The sequence below is a fragment of the Salvelinus alpinus genome, chromosome 22 (genome assembly GCF_045679555.1).
Source record: "Salvelinus alpinus chromosome 22, SLU_Salpinus.1, whole genome shotgun sequence".
In the NCBI taxonomy this organism is placed as follows: domain Eukaryota; kingdom Metazoa; phylum Chordata; class Actinopteri; order Salmoniformes; family Salmonidae; genus Salvelinus; species Salvelinus alpinus.
This window is the reverse complement of record NC_092107.1, coordinates 21,926,278-21,950,150: the sequence shown is the minus strand read 5'-3', so window position 1 is coordinate 21,950,150 and position 23,873 is coordinate 21,926,278. Positions and strand designations below refer to the sequence as shown.

Below are 23,873 nucleotides of genomic sequence, written 5' to 3'. Positions count from 1 at the left end.
ATGACTGGAGCCTAGATAGAAGATGATGATTGGAATGTGCGTGCGTGTGTGTGTGTGTGTGTGTGTGTGTGTGTGTGTGTGTGTGTGTGTGTGTGTGTGTGTGTGTGTGTGTGTGTGTGTGTGTGTGTGTGTGTGTGTATATGGAATACAAGTGTCTGAGAGTGGGAAAAACCTCCAGTAGATACCACCTCTGTCAATAAGGAGTAAAAGTGTTTGATCTTATTCAGCGATAGCAGCTATTTAAATGAGTTTTCTATCTGCCATAGGCCTCTTAGATGCCTGGTTGAAATCATTGATGGCAACTAGCCAATTGCAGGCTGTGAATCATCGGTTGGCATCTGTTGTTACTGTCCAACTACCTACTGACACATAAGTACTGTAGGTAATGTGGTGAGGGAAGGCTCCGCACACTTTGACCCATGCCCATTTGAAGTTCACAGTACAGCATAGAAAAACACAGAACACAGTATTTTCACAGAAACGGATTGGCTGTAGGGCAGTTCGGGCAAATGCCAGATGGGCTGATCTTTAGCCCAGTGGGCCTGCAAAATGTTTATTTAATTTTTTTGCAGAATTATCATTATTTGGCCAATAATGGGGGCCTTGAGGAAAATAATTGGACAGTGTGGGGGCCTCAAGTAATAAAATGGTCCGGTGTGTTAGAAATGCTTGGGCTGATTTCTGGTCCCAGTCCACCCTTGTCCTAGATAGTCATTATACTGCATACCCATTTTACCTCTGTCTGGCATGCTTTCGGTAGGTAGTCATCATTTAGCCATTTACTAAGCAGGGTCATTGTACCTCTACTGTGCAGAGAAGAAAAAGCCCTCTCTGGCCTGCATACAGTAGCAATTACCGTCTCTTCCCTTTATCTTATTCTTTATCTTCTTAGTGCAATTATTTCCTTCAAATGGTTACATCACTAAGAATAATTACCATCCTTGCCCTCTAAATGTGCATCTATTCCGGTTTGGAACTTTTCCCAGATAAAAAAAAATGTAAACAAGAGAAAATTGGAAAAAGTGAGAATTGATTGCATTAATAAAACAATAGAAGCTGTTCCAGATACAAAAGGAATTCACTGTATCATCTTCTAAAATATTGGGGCCCTCGATCTGAACAAAGACAGGGGAGTGTTTCCACAGTAATAATAATTTCACATTTCTCAGGCTCCAACTAAAAGTACGACCTGCAACTGCAATGAGGCTCTTTCAAGGGCCAAAAGAATATGGCTCACAAATTGATTCGAATCCAAGAGGTATTCCTGTGTTGGGTTAGTGACTCAAATACAGCTGGTCTGAAATGGCTGAGTAACTCTTTAAGCCTTCGAGGGGATGTTTGAACACGAACAGCACTTCATCACTCTATAAATGTTTACGGAGGAGATTTGCAGGTCACATATTTCACAACTCGGGAAATTGTTTGTTTACACTTTGATGAAGAAAAATGCTCAGATGTTAACGATTTACACTTCTTACGATTGATACAAAATGTGTTCGGTGAAGGCTTATTAATTACAATACACTGAGAGCTAAGATTTAATTGTGGCCATATCGTGATAGGACAACATAGGAATAAAAGGCGTATCACCTTTTGATAGTATCCGACTAATGAAATATTTACGACCCTCCTGATGGGTTCAAGAAGACAACAAAGTTCACAGCAGCTGAACTGACTCACAGATTCCATAAACTGCAATGTAAGCATTGGAAACCAATAGCCTTTTAATAAACACTCTTAACTTTAGACATGCTATCAGAATATAACAGAAACCAGGTAGTAATTCTACTGATTTTAGCTAGTAGCTACTCAAATAGAGTAATCTGGGAAGCTGTGGAGCATCTGCCTGCTGGAGGAATCGGAGAAGGGGGACGTTAACAAGCCTCTAAATGGCCTCATTAGGTTGTGGGGAAGCTCTTTCCTAACACCTAGCCACGTCTCTGGTGAGCTTCTCTGCCTACTTTCCTACTCAGCTGTCTGCATAGGAGGCCCAGGTGAAGCTCATGCCTGTAGGTAAAGCCCTACCTGAAGCAGCTAGCAACAGAGAATGACAGAAAAAATCCATTGAATTCTGCCTTGAACCCGTTTGAGATGTCTGCGAATAACGTAGGTCGTTTTTTTGTTACTAAAGAATTCAATTTGTGTATGTAGTCACACTGCTACAATAAAATGTCCCTTTATGCTTTTCTGAGATGCTTTTTCCCTTTGATCAGTTGTGTCCCTTTGCCATGTGTTTTTTCCTATTGTCCCCCGATGCAAATTCAATAAATACCCAACATTCTATGGTAAATTCATTGCATCTTGTGACTTTGACGTCAAAACTCACTCAACGGTCTTGCAATATTTGATGAAAAGCACACGCACAATTGTGCTTGATGCCACAGCGTTCTCCAGAAGTCGCACCAAAGACAAAAAAACTGATCACAGCAAGTGTTTATTGCGCGGTCTGTTCCCCGTTGCCCAGACGCTGCAACATCCTTTTAGCCATTTAGTTTCTTACTTGTTTCTCTGAATGAAAAGTTCTGTTACCTAAATCCCTCATTTGTGTAGGAAAAACATTCCCTATCATCTCAACCCTTGCTCTCTTTATGTGAAACATGCAAGCATCGCATGCATGTAACCAATAGGGCCTGACCTATAGCCTATCATAAATCACATCAATAAAACACGTGACAGCAAAAAATGGATGCAGAGGACATGAAAAAGAAACCCGAAACGGGCAAATGTTGACTGGTTGCTCAGGAGGGAAAGGGGAAGTCCGATCTGTGGAAGACATTTGACTTAGTTGTGGAAACTATTGGAGATCAAGAGAAAGGAGGGTATAGGAGCAAGAGTTGAGTGAGTATTGTGTGTGCCAAACAGTTGCTGTTAGGTTACAATATTATTACTTTTTCTGACCATTTGGAACAGTGTAAACAAAAAAATAAGTGTACTAGAGAATCTGTTCTAACAGGTAAAAAAATAATTATATATAAAAGCCTGTATTACATCACACATTCATGAGTTGCGGTTTATTTAATGTTCAGGCTAATTATACAAAGCTCCCCTTGTTATTTAATTTAAAAACTAAAACGTTTGATTGCATTTCAAAGCATAAATGTCTCGTATGTTGTGTGATGGCATGAACAAATGAATGATTGAATGAATGATACAGTAGCCTATATATTGAAATATAGGTGTCACGGTTGTCGTAAGAACGGGACCAAGGAGCAGCGGATGTTGAGTTCCTCATATTTATTTCCAAGTGAAACTTCAGCAAAACAAAAATATACCAATAAACGAACAACTAAACGTGACCACGAGGTGCACATGCACAAAACACAATATCCCACAAAGCAGGTGGGAACAGGGAACACTTAAGTATGATCCCCAATTAGAGACAACCAACATCAGCTGCCTCTAATTGGGAACCATACCAAGAGCACCAACATAGAAATATATAACCTAGAACACCCCCTAGTCACGCCCTGACCTACTACACCATAGAGAACCACAGATCAAGAAAAAGGAGGGTATAGGGGCGAGAGCTGCGTGCATATTATGTGTGACAAACAGGTGCTGTTAGATTACAATATAGTTTTTCTGCGTGTTTGGAACAGTGTAAACACTAAATCAATAAGTACTAACAGTTTGTAAAAAATAAAATAAAATGTAAAGCCTTTATTGCAGTATATAGCAAAGATTTTTTTTAAATGACGAATCTGTGAAATTGCTTTATCCAACATTTTGCAGTTGCATAAGCCTTGGTGCACACGGAATCAGTAGGCTATTAAACAAACAAACACTCAAAGAGGCAACAGAAGCAAGATCGGTCTTATTTATGTAGATATATATATATATATGGTTGATTTATAAAGCCAGGCACATTTCAAAGTTAGGCTATTGATTGTAGACCTCCTCAATTTGGAGACAGGCTAAAGCAAGGGCCGTTGCCTCGTCTCTGCCGCTGCTCCTTCCGCCACATTGTTTTCATCCCAATATGTCGGTTAACTTATTAACTTATTATGCACATAGCAACACAGGGAAATGAGCCAATTCAATTGCACACTGAAGATTGTCCGCGGTTCTGAAACAGCGACCATATCCAACGCGGGAGAAACCGCATTTGTCCTTAAATAACATTCGATTTGTGTTGCACCATTATTTTTACAGAATATAAGCATACAGTTTCAGTATCACGTCTTAGAGTGATGGACTGTGCCATCCCCGTGGCCTCCACAATGGATTAGTCCACTGAGACAGGCGCGAGTCAGACGGGTGTCTTGTGCACCATGACAAAAAGAATTGTGACTGCTCGACTAAAAAAAAAATCTCAGTCCTACCCTGTATATTGTATGCTTACTTTGTGTTCTTCATATTTCTCATTATTTCTCGTGTGTTTTTTTTCTAGTATTACATTGTTATTGATTATTGCATTGTTGGGTTTTGTGTTTGCAAGAAAGACATTTCACTGTACGTGTACATGTGACATTACAACTTGAAAATGTAAACTTGAAAATCTGTGTGTAAGACGGTTCAATCAGAGAGATCAAGGACTAAATTATGAAAGGGGAGCCAATGGAGAGTATGAATCCCACACAGAAGAAATTACAGAGACAGTATTCATTTAACAATACTAAACCTTTTAATGAATGCCTGTGATGTTGAGGTTATGGGCCAAGGTCTAAATGGGTACATGATATTTCCAGATGTAAATCTTTAAGAACATATTTGATTGGACCATTACTGTATGTATCAAAGCCCACAGTAACGGTCATACAGTACGGTTTTGTACCAGTTGGGGGAACATTTCTAAACTGCAGTTAAAAAGCTATTTAAACTATACACACTCTAACCCACACTGTGTAGTCTAACATTTAGATCTTCTTGAAACGTTTCTCGACTAACATCACAAAAGAGAGGTTCTGCACTTCAACGCTGGGTAAATGTTGTTCCCTACACACCTCAGGGTCTGTCAATGTCACCAACCATCTGCTTGCACCAAGGCTTAATCTAAAACTAGTCATTCTGACTAAATGTCGAAGGGGTCCAACCCAGATCTAGTGCCACATTCACAGTTAATGGTCCTTTGACTGAATTGCCGTACACAAGCCTAAGATCACCATGCGCAATGCCAAGCGCCAGCTGGAGTGGTGTAAAGCTTGCCGCCAATGGACTCTGGAGCATTGGAAACGCGTTCTCTGGAGTGGTAAATCACGCTTCACCAATTGGCAGTTGGACATGCAAATATTGGTTTGACGGATGCAAGGAGAACGCTACCTGCCCGAATGCTTAGTGCCAATTGTAAAGTTTGGTGGAGGAGGAATAATGGTCTGGGCCTATTTGTCATGGTTTGGGCTAGGCCCCTTAGTTCCAGTGAAGGGAAATCTAAATACTACAGCATACAATGACATTCTAGACGATTCTGTGCTTCCAACTTTGTGGCAACAGTTTTGGGAAGGCCCTTTCCTGTTTCAGCATGACGATGCCCCTGTACACAAAGCGAGATCCATACAGAAATGGTTTGTCGAGATCGGTGTGGAAGAACTTGACTGGCCTGCAAAGAGCCCTGACCTCAACCCCATCAAACACCTTTAAGATGAATTGGAACACTGACTGCGAACCAGGGCTAATCACCCAACATCAGTGCCCGACCTCACTAATGCTCGTGGCTGAATGGAAGAAAGTCCCCAGAGCAATGTCCCAACATCTAGTGGAAGGCTATTATAGCAGCAAAGGGGGGACCAACTCCATATTAATGGCCATTATTTTGGAATGAGATGTTTGACTAGCAGGTGTCCACATACTTTTTTTTTATGAGTGAGAGAGAGAGATATTTTTACATATAGCCTATGCTTCTACTTCATTCCCAAGAGCTTGATTAACCCATTCTTATTTCACAAACCACCTTCACTCTCCACATGAACAGGGTTCCCACGGTGTAGCTACTAGCTAACATCCCGGAATGACTGACAGTGTGCTAGAGAAGCCCGCCCATCATGGCAGATCCTAAGCCTTAACAACACTGAACCCTTTAATGAATACCTGTGATGTTGAGGTTAAGGGCCAAGGTCTAAATGGATACATGCTATTTCCAGATGTAAATCTTTCATCTTTAATAAGGACATATTTGATTGGACCATTACTTGTATGTATCAAAGCCCACAGTAACGGCCATACAGTAAGGTTTTGTACCAGTTGGGGGAACATTTCTAAACTGCAGTTAAAAAGCTATTTAAACTATACACACTCTAACCCACACTGTGTAGTCTAACATTTAGATCTTCTTGAAACGTTTCTCAACTAACATCACAAAAGAGAGGTTCTGCACTTCAATGCTGGGTAAATGTTGTTCCCTACACACCTCGGGGTCTGTCAATGTCACCAACCATCTGCTTGCACCAAGGCTTAATCTAAAGCTAGTCATTCTGACTAAATGTCTAAGGGGACCAGCCCAGATCTAGTGACACATTCACAGTTAATGGTCCTTTGACTGAACATGTTGCCACATTGAGGTAGTTGTTGAGAGGTTTCATGTCACTCAAGCACTTTTCTTCGCTCTCTTTTTGTGCACAATAGTCAGTCATTTGGACAATCGTTGTCTCAAACTTGTAGGGAGATTAACATGCATCTTGTTGTACATATTTTACCTGTGCAGTGGTGTGTATTCATGGCTGCCAAGAGAAGCCAGGTTTCCCCAAAACATTTACAAATCGTTTCTGTGTTTCATGAATTTCCTTCAATTCGCAAGAAGCGGAATGTATCTCACCGGAGAAAGCACCCGAGCAAACAAAAGAGTACCCCTCTGTCTCAGTATATGTAGCCCATCCATCTGATGCCGTCTGGTCAAAAAGAGTATGACATTGTTGCCACCATTGAATGCAAGGGAAGCCAACAAGCATTTGGCTTCCTTAGATAAAACATTCATAAAATAATAGCCAATCAGAGTTGAGCTAATCTGAGTGAGCTCATTTTTGAATGTTCCTGGCACACCAAAAAAAAAAAGTGTCAAGGGAAGCCAGTTTGGATTTGGCTTCATACCAATCACATCACACCAGAAGCTAAATGTCATTGACAGAAAACGCTTGCATCACGTTGTGTCATAGTCCTCTGGTGGCTGCATACTGGACCCTATTCCAACTAAACTACTGAAAGAGCTGCTTCCTGTGCTTGGCCCTCCTATGTTGAACATAATAAACGGCTCTCTATCCACAGGATGTGTACCAAACTCACTAAAAGTGGCAGTAATAAAACCTCTCTTGAAAAAGCCAAACTTTGACCCAGAAAATATTTTTAAAACTAAAAATCGACCTATATCGAATCTCCCATTCCTCAAAAAAAAAAAATTGAAAAAGCTGACCCCATCATAGCACTGAGACTGCACTTGTGAAGGTGGTAAATTACCTTTTAATGGTGTCAGACCGAGGCTCTGCATCTGTGCTCCTAGACCTTCGTGCTGCTTTTGATACCATCGATCACCACATTCTTTTGGAGAGATTGTAAACACAAATTGGTCTACACGGACAAGTTCTGGCCTGGTTTAGATCTTATCTGTCGGAAAGATATCAGTTTGTCCTCTTACAAATCAACTGTAAATGTCGGTGTTCTTCAAGGCTCCGTTTTATGACCACTATTGTTTTCACTATATATTTTACCTCTTTGGGATGTCATTCGGAAATATAATGCTAACTTTCACTGCTATTCGGACAACACACAGCTGTACATTTCGATGAAACACGGTGAAGCCCCAAAATTGCCTTCCTTATGTCTGAAACACAGGCTTCCAGGGAAGTGGATGGCAGTAAATGTTCTACTTTTAAACTCGGACAAAACAGAGATGCTAGTTCTAGGTCCCAAGAAACAAAGAGATCTTTTAATCTTGATGGTTTTACAGTCGTCTCAAATAAAACTGAAGGACCTCGGCGTTACTCTGGACCCTGATCTCTTGCAAAAATCTGATACTTTGTCCAAAAATGATACAGCAAAATTAATCCATGCTCTTGTCACTTCTAGGTTAGACTACTGCAATGCTCTACTTTCCGGCTACCTGGAAAAAGCACTAAATAAACTTCAGTTAGTGCTAAAACCACAGCTGCTAGAATCTTGACTAGAACCAAAAAATGTGATCATATTACTCCAGCCTCTCTACACTGGCTTCCTGTTAATTTCTTGTCACTACAGGGGGTGCTGTTTCAACTTCGACATTTTGCGTCTCCAAATTAAACTGCCTCGTACTCAATTCTTGCTCGTACAATATGCATATTATTATTACTATTGGATAGAAAACAATCTCTAGTTTCTAAAACCGTTTGAATTATGTCTGTGGGTGAACCAGAACTCTTTCTACAGCGAAAATCATGACAGGACATGCGAAGGTCAGAAAAATAGTCTCTGTTCTCGGATCAGTTTAAAGCTCTGTGTGTGCCCTATGGATCGAAATGAACTGCACCCGCCTTCCCCTGGAAGTCAGTAACCAATGAGAAGTGGAATGGAGTCTCTACGTATTTCTCAGAGTTTATAAAAGGCAATGGAGTGACATGTCCTTTCTTTTCGACGCTCGCCAAGACGCAAGAGAGGACATCAGAATGGCATGCTCAAAAGCTCTCGTTATTGACCTAAGATATATCCGTCTGTGATTTAATTCGATATAGGTGTTAGAAACATCATAACGAAGTTATTTGAAACCGATTTATATCAGTTTATGCGAGTATATTGCTATTTTGCGGAATTTCCTTAGTATTGCGTTTTGAACATTTGGGCATGTTGTGGCCACATAGCTATTGTTAGCTGCTAGTTCCGAAGTTGAAGAGGACCTTTTACAACCGTGCAACGATTCTTTTGGACAAAAGGACACCTTGCCCAAGATTCTGATGGAAGCTCGTCCAAAAGTAAGAGCTATTTATGATTTTATTCCGTATTTATGTGGAAAAATGTAAACGCATTTGTCGGCCATTATTGCGGCACTAGTCTGGCTGTAACGCACACTGTATGTCTAGTAACGTTAATTTTAAAAATCTAAATCAGCGGTTGCATTAATAACCAATGCATCTTTCATTAGCTGTCCAACCTGTATTTTTTTAGTCAATCTAATCGATAAATAATCGTAAACTTAGGTGCCTTTCCAAGATGGCACCGGCCAGAATGCATGCCATGTTTTGACTGATTACATAGCATAACCACGATTTGTGATGCTAAATATGCACATTTTCGAACAAACTCTATATGCATTGTGTAATATGATGTTACAGGACTGTCATTTGAAGAATTCTGAGAAGGTTAGTGAAAAAATTTATATATTTTGGTGGTGATAACGTTATCGCTCTTTTTGCCTTGAATCAATGCTGGGGTGATGTTAGCTCATGTGGTATGCTAATATAACGATATATTGTGTTTTCGCTGTAAAACACTTAGAAAATCTGAAATATTGTCTGGATTCACAAGATGTTGGGCTTTCATTTGCTGTACGCTGTGTATTTTTCAGAAATGTTTTAAGATGAGTAATTAGGTAATACACGTTGCTCTCTGTAGTTATTCTAGTCGCTTTGGGTGGGTTTTGTGATAGTGGCTGCAATGGTAAACTGTGATTTATACCTGAAAAATGCAAATTTTTCTAAAAAAATATATGCTATACCATAAATATGTTATCAGACTGTCATCTTATGAAGCTGTTTCTTGGTTAGTGGCTATATATATCTTTATTTAGTCGAATTAGTGATAGCTACTGATGGAGTAAAAAACTGGTGGAGTAAAAAAAGTGGTGTCTTTTGCTAACGTGGTTAGCTAATAGATTTACATATTGTGTCTTCCCTGTAAAACATTTTAAAAATCAGAAATGATGGCTGGATTCACAAGATCTGTATCTTTCATCTGGTGTCTTGGACTTGTGATTTAATGATATTTAGATGCTTGTATTTACTTGTGACGCTATGCTAGGCTATGCTAGTCAGCTTTTTTACTGTGGGGGGTGCTCCCGGATCCGGGATGAGTAGGCAGTAGAAGTTAAGGCTAGGGCTGATTTCAAGGTTGTACTGCTAACCTATAAAGCATGACATGGTCTTGCTCCTACCTATCTTTCTGATTTGGTCCTGCCGTACATACCTACACGTACGCTACGGTCACAAGACGCAGGTCTCCTTACTGTCCCGAGTAATTTCTAAGCAAACAGCTGGAGGCAGGGCTTTCTCCTTTAGAGCTCAATTTTTATGGAATGGTCTGCCTATCCATAGGAGAGAGACTCAGCCTAGACCTTTAAGCCTTTATTGAAGACTCCTATTATCCTATTATTGAGTGTAGTCTGGCCCAGGAGTGTGAAGGTGAACGGAAAGGCACTGGAGCAACAAACCGCCCTTGCTGTCTGCCTGGCCGGTTCCCCTCGATCCACTGGGATTCTCTGCCTCAAACCCTATAACAGGGGCTGAGTCACTGGCGTACTGGTGCTCTTCCATGCCGTCCCTAGGAGAGGTGCGCCACTTGAGTGGGTTGAGTCACTGACTTTATCGCCCTGTCCGGGTTGGCGTCCCCCCTTGGGTTCATGCCGTGGGGGAGATCTTTGTGGGCTATACTCGGCCTTGTCTCAGGGTAGTAAGTTGGTGGTTGAAGATATCTCTCTAGTGATGTGGGGGCTGTGCTTTGACAAAGCAGGTGGGGTTATATCCTGCCTGGTTGGCCCTATCCGGGGGTATCGTCGGACGGGGACACAGTGTCTCCCGACCCCTCCCGTCTCAGCCTCCAGTATTTATGCTGCAAAAGTTTGTGTCCGGGGGGCTAGGGTCAGTCTGTTATATCTGGAGTATTTCTCCTGTCTTATCCAGTGTCCTGTGTGAATTTAAGTATATTTTCTCTCTCTCTCTCAGCCCTAGTACCATGCCTCAGAACTACCTGGCCTGATGACTCTGTGCTGTCCCCAGTCCACCTGGTCGTGCTACTGCTCCAGTTAACTGTTCTGCCTGCGGCTATGGAACCCTGACCTGTTCACCGGACGTGCTACCTGGTCCAAGACCCGCTGTTCTCAACTCTCTAGAGACAGCAGGAGCAGTAGAAATACTCTGAATGATTGGCTATGAAAAGCCAACTGACATTTACTCCTGAGGTGCTGACCAGTTGCACCATTTATAACCACTCAGATTTATTATTTGACCCTGCTCGTCATCTATGAACATTTGAACATCTTGGCCATGTTCGGTTATAATCACCCGGCACAGCCAGAAGAGGACTGGCCACCCCTCATAGCCTGGTTCATCTCTGGGTTTCTTCCTAAGTTCCGGCCTTTCTAGGGAGTTTTTCCTAGACACAGTGCTTCTACACCTGCACATTTGTGACATCAGGTGATTTAAGAAGGGCTTATTTGATTGATGATTGATTGATGATGTTGAAATGTTCAAGTTGAAATGGTGCTGCGGGGGGCGCTAAAGAGCGTGCTATGGAGTAGACGTGCTTTGCTAGAGCTCCGCTCTATTTTGAAACAAATTAGTATTTATCTTAACCTCTCACAACCTATAACTTCAAACAAATATGACAAAGGGAAAAGGCACCAAAAAAGGGGGCGCTAAACCAGAATTTGAATGAGATAGACAACGAACCAATTTCAACGTCGCCGACCCACGAGGAGTTAGCTGAAGAGGCTAGCTTCCAAGAGTTCCCCACAGATCCTACTCAAAGTGACATACTGGCTGCCATAAACTCCCTAAGCAAGAAGGTGGACACAAGGTTGGCTGATATCTCAAAGAGTATTGGGACTTTGGCCGAAACTGTGAAGGCAACTAAGGGAAGGGTGCATGAGGTTGAACAGACGACAGTTGATCACGAGGCCAGGCTACAGGACATAGAGAAACAGTGCGCAACGCTCAAAAATTACAACAAAACCCTGAATGCCCGACTGGAAATGCTCGAGTCGCATTCAAGACGCCAGAACATCCGAATACGTGGGATCCAGGAGGAAACTGAGAAAGGGAAACTCACTGAATTTGTCTCGGAGCTGATACTGGCATTGCTGGGGAGTGAACGCTTCAAAACGGCCATCCTGATCGACCGCGCACACAGATCTCAGGCAACGAAGCCGGCCAAGGGCGGGCCACCAAGGCCATTCATTGTACGGCTGCACTATCCCCAGACCAGGGATCTCATCCTCAAGCTGGCTAGTCAAAAGTTCCCCCTTAACTACAACGGAGCCAGGGTGTCTTTCTACCCAGATCTTACCTTGGAGGTGAGGAACCAACGGAAAGAGTATGATGAGGTATGCAACAAATGCAGGGCGGCCAACATCCGATATGGATTCCTCTTCCCAGCCCGGTTTAAGGTGACAGTCGAGGGATCAACACGTACGTTTGACAACCCAAAAGAGGCCGATCTGTTCTTGACAAGCAAGCTCCCCGGCTGAGGATACAGAACGGCTGTGTCAGCCGGCGAAATGGCCAAATACAGGCCAGGAATGTGTTTGAATTTCCGGCCTATGTCTTTTCGATCAGAAGATCAGAAATTGGGACTTATATGATAGGTTAGATGTTGTGGCTAATATAGCATTGTTTAGCATATCATGTTTCAGCGCCACTCACCCCCTAACGTGAGAGTTAAGTGTTATTTAATATTAGTTTATATGCGGAGCATCTATAGATGACGAGTTAGTTCAAGCTGTATGTCTAGACACCCTAAGGCTGTGTGTTAGCCAAGGAGTGCTTCATTTGGGGAAGTCACTCAGTAAAGGGACGGGAAGAGGGACGGGAGGGGGGATGGGGTCTGTGTTTTATGTTCACGTTTATTAAGACAGGTGGCATGACAAGCTCCCGCACGGCGGGATGTTTTTCTTCTGGGTTTTGTATGACAGCAACAATTTGCTCTAAAATAAAGAATGCCACATAGTGACAGAGCACAGAGTAGACCAGGTGGAATAAAGATAGTCAGCTGGAACTGTAATGGGTTAGGGCATGTCGTGAAACGAGCTAAGGTTTTTTCTCATCTTAAATCACTGGGTGCTGACATAGTGCTTCTTCAAGGAACTCATATTAAACGCTCTGCTCAGGCCAAGCTACGAGTCGGCTGGATCGGTCAGATATACCAGTCTAACTTTGATGCAAAAGCGAGAGGGGTAGCAATCCTGATAAGGAAAAACATTCCTTTTGTTTACTCATCCTCGATTTCAGATCCTAATGGTCGGCATATTATTGTGGCTGGTACACTGAATTCGAAACCAATAACCTAATCAATTTATATGGACCCAACTTCGATGACCCATTATTTTTTCAAAGGGTATTTAAGGCCATACCAAATATCTTGGATACAAGTGTTATTGTTGGAGGTGACTTTAACTGTACGTTAGATCCTGTTTTAGATAAACAGCTATCAAGGTCACTTCAACAATCAAATGCCAGTGTCTGTCTAAATACATTGACGACAAACCTTAACATTGTCAATATTTGGAGACTGACGCACCCAACAGACAGGGATTATTCTTTCTTTTCATCAGTTCATAAATCATATTCCAGAATTGACTATTTTTTGTTGGACTCCAAACTAATTTCAGCAGCTGAGTCGGTTACCCATCACCCTATTCTAATTACGGACCACTCTCCTCTGTCCATGGTGCTGAAACTCGACAATATGTCGACAGGTCGGCGACCGTGGCGCTTAGACGCATACCTGTTGAAAGATGAGGCTTTTTGTCAGTATTTGAAGGAGCAGATTGCCTTTTTCCTCAGAACTAACGACAAGGGGGATGTTGACGACTCCACCCTTTGGGAATCTCTAAAGGCTGTGATTAGAGGTTACATTATTTCTTATACATCAGAGAGGCGCCAATACTAGGCTGAGAGAAATTGAAAGAGAGTTAGGGGAACAGGAGAACGTTTTTAGGACGAATTCCTCGTATACAGTCCTTGAGAAGATCACAAAGTTAAAATATGAATACAATACCATCCTTTCGAAACGGGTGGGCTCTTTACTTGCTAGAACGCAACAAAGTTATTTTGAACTGGGTGACAAACCACATAAATTATTAGCAAGACAGCTAAGGCATGTAAAGGCATCTAGAGCTATTCACAAAATAAAAGACAAGAAGGGTAAAATAGTAACAGATTCGCAGGATATTAATAAATGCTTTGCGCAGTTTTACTCAGAGCTATACCAATCAAAATGCGATGCTACTGATCCACAAACTATGGAACGCTTTCTCGCTGAATGTGAACTTCCTAAACTAGACAGGGGGGCAGCTGCTGCACTCGATGCAGAGATAACTTTAGAGGAAATTAACACAGCGATAGCACAACTTCCAAACAGCAAGGCCCCTGGGCCCGATGGCTATGTAATAGAATTCTATAAGAAGTACTGCGCCAGTCTATCTCCACTTATGTTGCGAATGTTTAAACAATCCAAAGAAAATGCAAACTCCCGCAAACACTGTATGAGGCTACAATAGCACTGATCTTGAAAAAAGATAGAGATTCCATGGAGATGTCGTCGTATCGCCCAGTGTCGTTACTCCCCATAGAAAACAAGGTGTTGACAAAGATATTGGCAAACCGATTAAAAAAATATATTTCCGACATCATACACCCTGACCAGACAGGTTTTATCCCGGGCCGACATATATACTACAATTTGAGACGTCTTTTCAACGTAATGTATCATGATCATAAAGTTGAGGCAGTGGTAATAGCTCTTGATGCAGAGAAGGCGTTTGATCAGATTGAGTGGAAGTATATGATGTCGGTTCTGGAGCATTTCGGGTTTGGAAAGGAATTTATTAATTGGATAAGAATTATTTATGCACACCCAATGGCGTGTCTGTGGTAACCAATCAGGAAATGTCGCAGTCATTCCGCCTGTTCAAGGGGTGCCGACAGGGGTGCCCTATTTCACCTGCTCTCTTCGCTATGGCCACGGAACCCCTTGCTACTCGCATTCGGGCATGTGCCGATATAGCTTCTGTTAAAATAAAAGACACACAGCACAACATTTCCCTATATGCAGACGATGTTCTTTTGTTTTTCTCCAAGCCTAAAACTTCTATTCCACCCTTAGTTAACTTGATAAACACATTCGGCTCCTTCTCTGGCTACAAGATAAACTGGCAACAAAGTGAGTTGATGCCAATATCACGGCCAGTGGATATGCAATTTCTGCAATCTACCCCGTTTAGAACAGTGAGGGACAAGTTCACAAGCCTTGGCATTGTAGTGACAAGAGACCTTGATCAGCTATTGAAAGCGAATTGGGACATGAAAATATATCAGCTTAAACAAAATATTGATTTTTGGAAAACTCTGCCTATTTCCTTGGTTGGTCGTATAAACGCTATTAAAATGGTTGTCCTACCCAGGTTTTTTTACCTCTTCCAATGTCTACCCAATATCATACCACAAAGCTATTTTAAGAAACTGGATTCAATAGTAACTCCATTTTTATGGGATAACAAGGCAGCCAGAATTTCAAAGAAGCATTTATGCAAGTACAAGATTGAAGTGAGGAAGGCCAAAGCCTCTAACTGTATTATTGGGCTGCAAATCTGAACATTGTGTCTTTCTGGAGGGAAAGTTTACCTGTGATGAGACAGAAGGATATGCCTTCATGGCTTTTGATTGAGCAGGCCTCCTGTCAACGTTCCTCACTCCCTGCACTTGTTAATAGCCCATCATATGTGAAAAAAGACACTTATGACTCTAATCCAGTCATTTGTCATACGCTTAGGATCTGGAAACAGATTAGGTATTTTCTTAACATACCCACTGTTTACATAGACAGCCCAATTTGCCGGAATCATGCTTTCCACCCTGCATTGGATGATGTGGTGTTTTCACAGTGGAGGGAGAAGGGGCTCACAACAATCGGTAATCTATACATAGATGGTCAGTTAGCTTCATTTCAACAATTACAGGGAAAGTTCAACATGCCAACAACACATTTTTTCAGATACCTCCAAATCAGGAATTTCTTAAGGACACATATCCCACAGTATGGCATTAAGCCCAATAGTCCTACATTAGATAGCCTGATCCTTGTCAAACCCCATTCAAAAGGGTCGGTCTCTAGACTGTATGATGTGCTACAGGCCCACATAGAGGTATCCACAGACACCATTAAAAGGGCTTGGGAACAAGAACTTGGTTCAGAAATCTCAGATGAGGACTGGGTAGAAGCTCTCAGGAATATAAACCAGTTCAGTGAATGCCAGACACAACCTTGTACAGTTTAAGGTGATACACAGGTTACATTACTCAAAAGTAAAACTGCATAAAATATTCCCGGACACCTCACCACTGTGTGAGAGGTGCAAGCAGGATGAGGGGACGTTGACCCACTTATTCTGGACATGCCCTAAGTTACATGCTTACTGGGCTCTCATTTTTGATTACTTATCTAAGGCCTTTGATAGAGTTCTAGCCCCAGACCCATTGATCGATCGATCTGTTTGGTACAGTTGATGGGAATAACCAGGAAGGGAAAGCTGTGTCTCTTTGTACTCTATTAGCCAAAAGGCTCATATTGCAATGTTGGAAATTGGAGACTGTACCTACCTTTGAAATGTGGTTACGGGATTTAGGGAATGTAATACATATGGAAAAGATTCGATACAATACCTCCAATAGAAGTCCAGTGTTTTACAAAATATGGCAGCCGATACTGGATAAATGGTCTAGTCCCGCTTCATAACTGGGCTGACGATCTGCTGCTACTCTGTGCTGTACTCCACTCAATATTTATTTTTGGCTTAACCACACTGCTTGTAATGACTATATGCCGTCTTCTTATACATGTACAACCTAATAGGATTTTGTTTTATTTTGTGTATGTGTGAGTTAAGTTTTGTTTTGTCCTCTAAATTGGCCATCCCATTCAACAGTACAATGAATGTCATTGTTTGTATTGTTGTCTTTTTTTATTTGATTTTTATTGGAAAATAATACACATATTATAAAAAAATATAAAAATAATGGTGCTGCAATAATGTATTCTTTGTGATTTGCGTTAACTCTGTGGTTCTAAATCAATAGTTGTTTAGTAGTCCAAAATGTCAGAAACATGACCTTGCTTGACCATACTGTAGGTCATGTAACTGTTCGTTACATGCAATATATTTTCTGGACTTGAATTTATTCTGCCACTGTGTCTTCTTATTGTCTCGGCCTTAGGCCTATATATCACAGTGTCAAGGCATATGAACTAACAGGCAAACAACGCAATTATCACAACACATAGGTTGTAATGCAGATTTTTTCCCCCTGGCTTGGCTTCACTGGTGATTTTACCCACGCACCGCTACTGTACCTGTGATACTTTATCACGCCATGCAGAAGTAACCATAGAGGACACTCATATGAATGTGTGTGTGTACACCCGTGTGTATTGTTTTGTGCACGCGTGTGCATGTGTTTCGTATGTCTGTGGTTTGACAATTTAGCCTGACTGTGACTAAAGGAGTAAAATGTCTCCCAGGGGAGCATTGTCTCTTCATAATCCTGCAGTGGATGAGAGAGAGGGGGAGAAAGGATCTCTGCTTCTAAGCACCCAAAATAACCAAGACTGCTTACATATGATAAGGCGAGGATTTCACCGTGGACCATTTGTTTAGATAAGGTTTGTCAGGAAACATTTCAAATCAAGTGTGACGCCAGATGTACGACATTTTGATCAGCTTAGGATAAGAGTTCAAATGGACTTAGGGCCAACTAAAGGTTTCTACGGTCCCTCCCTTCTGACCTTCTCCTCCAATGAGTTTTGAGGAGAAATGAGAGAGGACGTGAGGAGTATGCAATTGAAATCTTCCCTATGTTATTATGTAAAAATGTACTCTTCTGTGTTTCAATAAGAAGAGCTGTTATCCAGACAGTATACAGTAGATGGTATTTTGGATGCAACAAATACTAGGGATACTGTACATCAGACCTGGATTCAAGTAGTATTCATTTTCTATAACATAATTGAGCTGTGCTTGATTGAGCTTGCATGGCACAATGCAACCAATGGAATAAGTCTTAACAAGTGTATACCCGCCCAACTGGCAGACAATCAAACACTCAGTATTTGAATTTGGAAGAAAACAAATGCTATTTGAACCCAGGTTTGCCTGAACATATCACACATTAAAATACCATTTAAAATGCATAACATTCTCATTCCTGGTCAGGCACTTTATTCATTATGTTGACCCCTACAGCCCCTTAATGACCAGACAGATGCACTGTGTCAGTGTATGACTGTAACCTGCACCATCATAAGCAGACCATATATTTTATTGGTTTTTGGACTTAATTGCTTCCTCCATCTCCTGTCCTTTCAGTGAGCATTGCTCTCAAGAGATGTCCGGCAGTTGACACACTCGGAAAAAGGTACTCCAAGTGGGAATATCAGTTCAGTTGTTTACAAATTCCAATAGACCAATACAATTAAATGATTGATATGTGAAAAACCCCCATGTCACATAACGTCTACCCACACCAGAAAACTATGTCTTCAATGTGTTATTATTTAAAGGTTGTTGTTATTGAAACTGAAGGTATGGAAACATAAGCCATGATGTATTGGCAGACTACAGTACGAGTGTCTGAACTATTCAAATGGAGGTCTTCATAAATCATGGGAGACAGCTAGCTATCTGCAAGGGGGAAATCTGCTGAAGCCTACAGTCTGCCTCCAAACAAACCAAACATGACTCAGGCGTGTAAACGAAGCTAGATTGTTCGAATCCTTCTCGTTTAGAAAATAGGGTCGGCAACGTGCACCCTCCTGGGTTTTGCCCTAGTACTACACAGTGGATTCAGATAACCAACTCAGTCAAGCTTTGAGTATTTTAATCAGCTGTTTAGGGCAAAAACCAAAACGTGCACCCAGGGAGGGGGGGCCCCCGAGGACTGAGTTTGGGAAACCCTGCTCTATAGGGTAATTGCAGCAGCTTGGATTGCCATCAGCAGCACAAGAGTGAGATACAGTACAGAGTAACCAGAGAGCTGAGAGGATCGTATTGAGATTGTATGGAGCAAGACAATGGACAGCACAAACAGAAATAATCATAAAAGTAGCATAACATAGCTTGATCAGACCCAAAAGCACTGCAATTCAGTTGTAATAACAGTTGCTATTTTCTGTGGCTTAAATAATTATAGCACACAGTGTGTCCATTTGTCCATTTATTCCCGTCTCTCCGCAGTTTGCATTTAAAGATGTTTCTCTGCAGTTGGAGAGTATTGAGTCATTTTTATTTGTCACCATTCAGGCTAATTGGTATTTCTCAGTAATTGTGTAATTGTTTTAAATATGTTCCAAAAGCCTGCTGGCATTTTTTGCTAAAACAGTGTTTGGTCCCTCACAAGAAAATGATTATATGAGCAACGCTGAAAATAGCAATTATCATCATCATCATCATATTTTGTCATGAGAATGACTGTCGGCTGTGGATTCCACCTTGTTATTTTTTATCATTGCTCATATAATAATTTACTTGTGAGGGATCAAACACTGTTTTAGCTAAATCAGATTTTTTTGTAAACAGATAAAAAAATGTAAAAACACCTTATGGAACAGCAGGGACTGTGAAGAGACACACACACACACACACACACACACACACACAGGCACAAACATGCACACACTCACGATAAAATACACACATACGGATGGATTTTGTGTTGTAGATATGTGGTGGTGGTAGAGTAATGGCCTGAGGGCACACACTTAATGTGTTGTGAAATCTGTTGTGAAGTGTATGTTGTTGTATAATTGCCTTCATTTTTGCCTGACCCCATAAAGAGTAGCTGCTGCCTTGGTAGCAACTAATGGAGATCCATAATAAATACAACAACAACATGGAGTATAGTCAAAACACAACCCCTTACATGTATAACCCTCGTTGATTTCGGTATAGCTTACTGTATGTACCGGTAGTTTATATTCCAAGGCAACACATTTAAGACATATTAAAGATGGTGTTGCTATTCTCGGGTAGTTTGTTGATAGGAACAAGCTGCAGCATGAGAAAAACAGGCCGTTCCCTCACAGGATCACAGAAACACAAAACACACCATCACTGGGACACAGCAGACCATACACTTTCAATAAGCCTTTAAATGACTTACTAGTTGTGAGTGTGTACATAATCACATGTTTGCTTTTCCCTATCATCAAGGCCTTTGAAGAAGACCAATATGCAGCCTTTTCACGTTCCATCACTGACATATTACACAGAAATTATCCTTAAATCCACAAAAATTTACTTTGATGCCGAGAGCATGCTGGCAAACACACACACACACAAACTTAAGCAAGCAGATAAATACATATTTATGCGCACACAGACACGCACGCAAAAACACACATATTAACGCGCGCAGGCACTCACGCACGCACTCACGCACGCAAATGTCATAGCCTAGAGCACATCGTTTAGTTTATCATGAAATGATCATTGCCCTACCGCACATGTTCTAATTTAATAAAATGACTCAGTACCTCATCAATTTCTCAAATTCAGCCGTGCGCAAATTGTTACCAATTGAAAACTTAAAAGGGAGAAGCATTAATTACATGAAAAAAAAGAACTATATTATGATCTTGAAATATCACTTTATTAAGCAACTGGATCTAGTCTACACTTTCCTTTATAGTGCAGGTATCGGGTAGTCTATCTTAAATGTGGACACTGTCAATTTTACCTCTAGAGCATTAGACCTGTGTTGAGATGTCAGAGCAAGATATGCTCTTACCTTCACGCCATAAGTTTGATTGAACCACTGCTCTTACAGGGATCCGTCTTTTAAATCCAAAGATATCCAAATTCACCGCGTCTGAAGTCCTCCGTTTGGCTTGAACATTTTGCTCAAAGTTCTCAAATTGTTCATCGAGTCTGGTTGTTCAGAAGCAAATAATAAGTTGCTCCACCAAAGGCACTGCCATATGGTCTGATGAACGCGCTTCACAAAAACATTGTTTTACAATATCCTACTCAAGTTGATATTATTTTGGTTTGTTGAAAACCTTAGGTAAGATTTCAGGCTAGCATCATACGGCGCCGTTGATAGAGTGTGTGAGAGCAGCGGAATATTCGTCTCCTCCCTGCACCGTTTACGCACTATGCACGAGGTAACCTTCAACGCTGACCGTGGAACAGTCGCTCCAACTATAACGAGCAGAACAGACTGTGTTAAATTAAGGCGGGGCTAGTTCTTAAACCTTTGGGGGGAAAAGCATAACCGCATTTTTCTCTTTAAAAGACACAGTTATCTTCAGTTTATGTAGTCTGCCGGACATATCTGTATTATTTCAATATGAATGACAGTGGAATTGTTGGCCCGCCTACTGGTGGGGAAAATTCGATATAAAATATTTTAAGGAGATGCCTCATTAAATATATGTTAAGGAGTCCCAAAAGGCATTATGTTAGACAATGAAAGAGATGCCTGCAAGTTGTTTATCGTTATTCATAAGCTAAGCAATTGAAAATGTTCATGTAAAGGTGTGAAACAAGTTTAACATGACTAATGATCTGTTCACACCTGAATTGAGAGACAATGCCAAACATTTACAGGTAGTGGGTGTCTTGGATCACAAGGTCAGCATTCATATTTCATGTGAAAATAAAAGTGCACGCTTACCAAACTATGCCAGGTATTTACACATTACATTCATAAAAGGGAACAGGTGAGTGTTTCCACAAAGTTGAAATGTTCAGTGCATTCCTAAAACCCCTTTAGAGAACCATGCTCCAGTCACATACTGCACGCACGCACGCACGCACACACACACACACACACACACACACACACACACACACACACACACACACACACACACACACACACACACACTAGTAAGGCAACTGGAAGTATTCTCTAAAGAATAGAATCAAAACCTTTTCTAATGATTTCTAATATGCCACTCTTACAGTAAAATACTTTTTACCAACCCATAGGATTACAGAGATGCTAACATGTAGATGATATGGATGCTCTGTATTTTGAATCCTTATGTATAATTTCCTAAATACATTCAAATACAGTCTTTCTATCCAGATACCCCCAAGCATCTATTTTTGTAGCCTTTACTGTGCAGTAGGAAGTAACTAAATCCACCAAAAATGTCTCAAATTTCCAATACGTCATCATGATAGCTAAATGCTATTTATCAAGTTTATTCTGCTGATCTGTGTTTGTATATGTATTTGTATGTATATTGTAATAATTGTTGGTTCACTAATGTTTTTATTACCACTATGTACCGCCCTTCCACAGGTGTGTGGGCAATTGTAATTATCACCTATTCACCTACATATAAAAAACAATGGCTTCCGCACATCTCTGATGAAGGCATAACTGCCGAAACGCGTTAGCCTGCCGGGACAAACAATAGAAAGGTGAATTGAAGCGATGTCTTTTTGTCAATTTTTTGAAAGAAACGTTTTGGAGTGCCGCAGTTTCCCAATGTTTCCTGAACTTGGGATTTTATGTGAAGTTAACACATACAGTGTAGCCTTTGCTTACAAATACAATGGCTGGCATATAATATTAGAACACGTAGACTTGAGTGAGGTGTGAGTCTTCACTTCGTTAAACAGTATAGTAAGTTTGATGAACTTGCAATGTTTTACTCCCAGTGGTAGAAATGTGCTCCTCCACAGTTGCAATAACTGTGCTTTGCAGACATCACATCAGATACTATACTGATGACAGTAAATCCAAAGGCCCAAATACTTACAGCCACTGAACTGAAATCGAATAGGCCAACATATTACCAAGGAGGAAGTTGAGATCATTTGTGCCATTTTTTTTAATATAGATGACATATTGCTCTCGGGAACATTATGTATGCAGCACTGCAAACCCACCATAGAACAATCACATATTAAAATGTTCATGACAGAACAAGCACAAGATCAAACAGATCGTGTCAAATCAATCACAATCACCCAATAGAGTATAAAGAAGAAAAGAGAGAACGAAACCATTGCCTATATACGACATCCATCCATCTCCCAGGGGGTGTAAAGGACAGAGAGAACAGAGGTGGGCTGCGCCCCTAATTGCACCCTGTTCGTTATGCAACGTTCTACTTTTCGACCAGGTCCCATAGGGCTCTGGTCAGAACTTAAGTAGTGTACTATATAGGGACTAGGGTGCCATTTGGGATGCGCACATGATCAGAAACACCTCATGGGTTTGAATGTCCTTGTCATGACAAGAACAGTGTTCCTATCAATCCGCCTGTCTTCTCCAGTCACATCCCCGGCCATGGGCACTAACAGCTCAGACCCGCCATAGTGCCACGGGGCTACCATTAAAGCTAGGCACTGCCACCAACAACCTCTATTAACTTGGGCTGGTGAGATGACAACTGTAGATTGCAAAAAATAAATCACATTAACTTCTAATTTCAAGCATCAGCTCCTTATTTATTTATATAATTTTTATTTATATATATATATATATATATAGGGATGTTGTATGCTTATTGGATAGAGCGATACAAGAGCTGAAAGGTAGGAGAAACAGTGCTGAGAGAGTAGTGGGTTGGATTTTAGGCCATGCTGGCAGCTGTACTTTGTACATGTGCTCCAGAGGCAGAGGCTTAGACCACTACATCACTCCAAGCCTCTACTTGGGTATATTCTTTAGTACGAACCAGCAAAATCCTGCCTGATATAGAATGTAAGGATCATCATTATTTATCATTCTATTTTTCTATTGAACAGTTCAATCTGCCAGTCCGACTGACATGCATCTCCTTATTTCATAACGGACACAGCTACAAAGTCTAACTCCAGGCAATTGTGATGAGCTGATTCTCATTACATCTTTTGGCTCAAAGCCTGCCTGTCTAGTCACAAGGGACCGTAGGGACTGTAGTGTGTCTTATGTACAGAAGGCAGTTGCTACGATGTGACAAAAAATAATGCTGTCCCGTGAAAGGACTCATCT

At 41.2% G+C, this 23,873-nt stretch overlaps 1 protein-coding gene across 1 annotated transcript in view; it reads right to left on the bottom strand.

Moving 5' to 3' along the window:
* The window catches only part of LOC139549259 (D(2)-like dopamine receptor), a 50,443-nt gene extending 29,375 nt beyond the window's left edge, over positions 1-21,068 (bottom strand). Inside the window, exon 1 of the mRNA XM_071359518.1 lies at positions 20,667-21,068. The gene's annotated coding sequence lies outside the window, so the exon portion shown is untranslated. The remainder of the gene's footprint in view (positions 1-20,666) is intronic.
* Between the last annotated feature and the right edge of the window lie 2,805 nt (positions 21,069-23,873).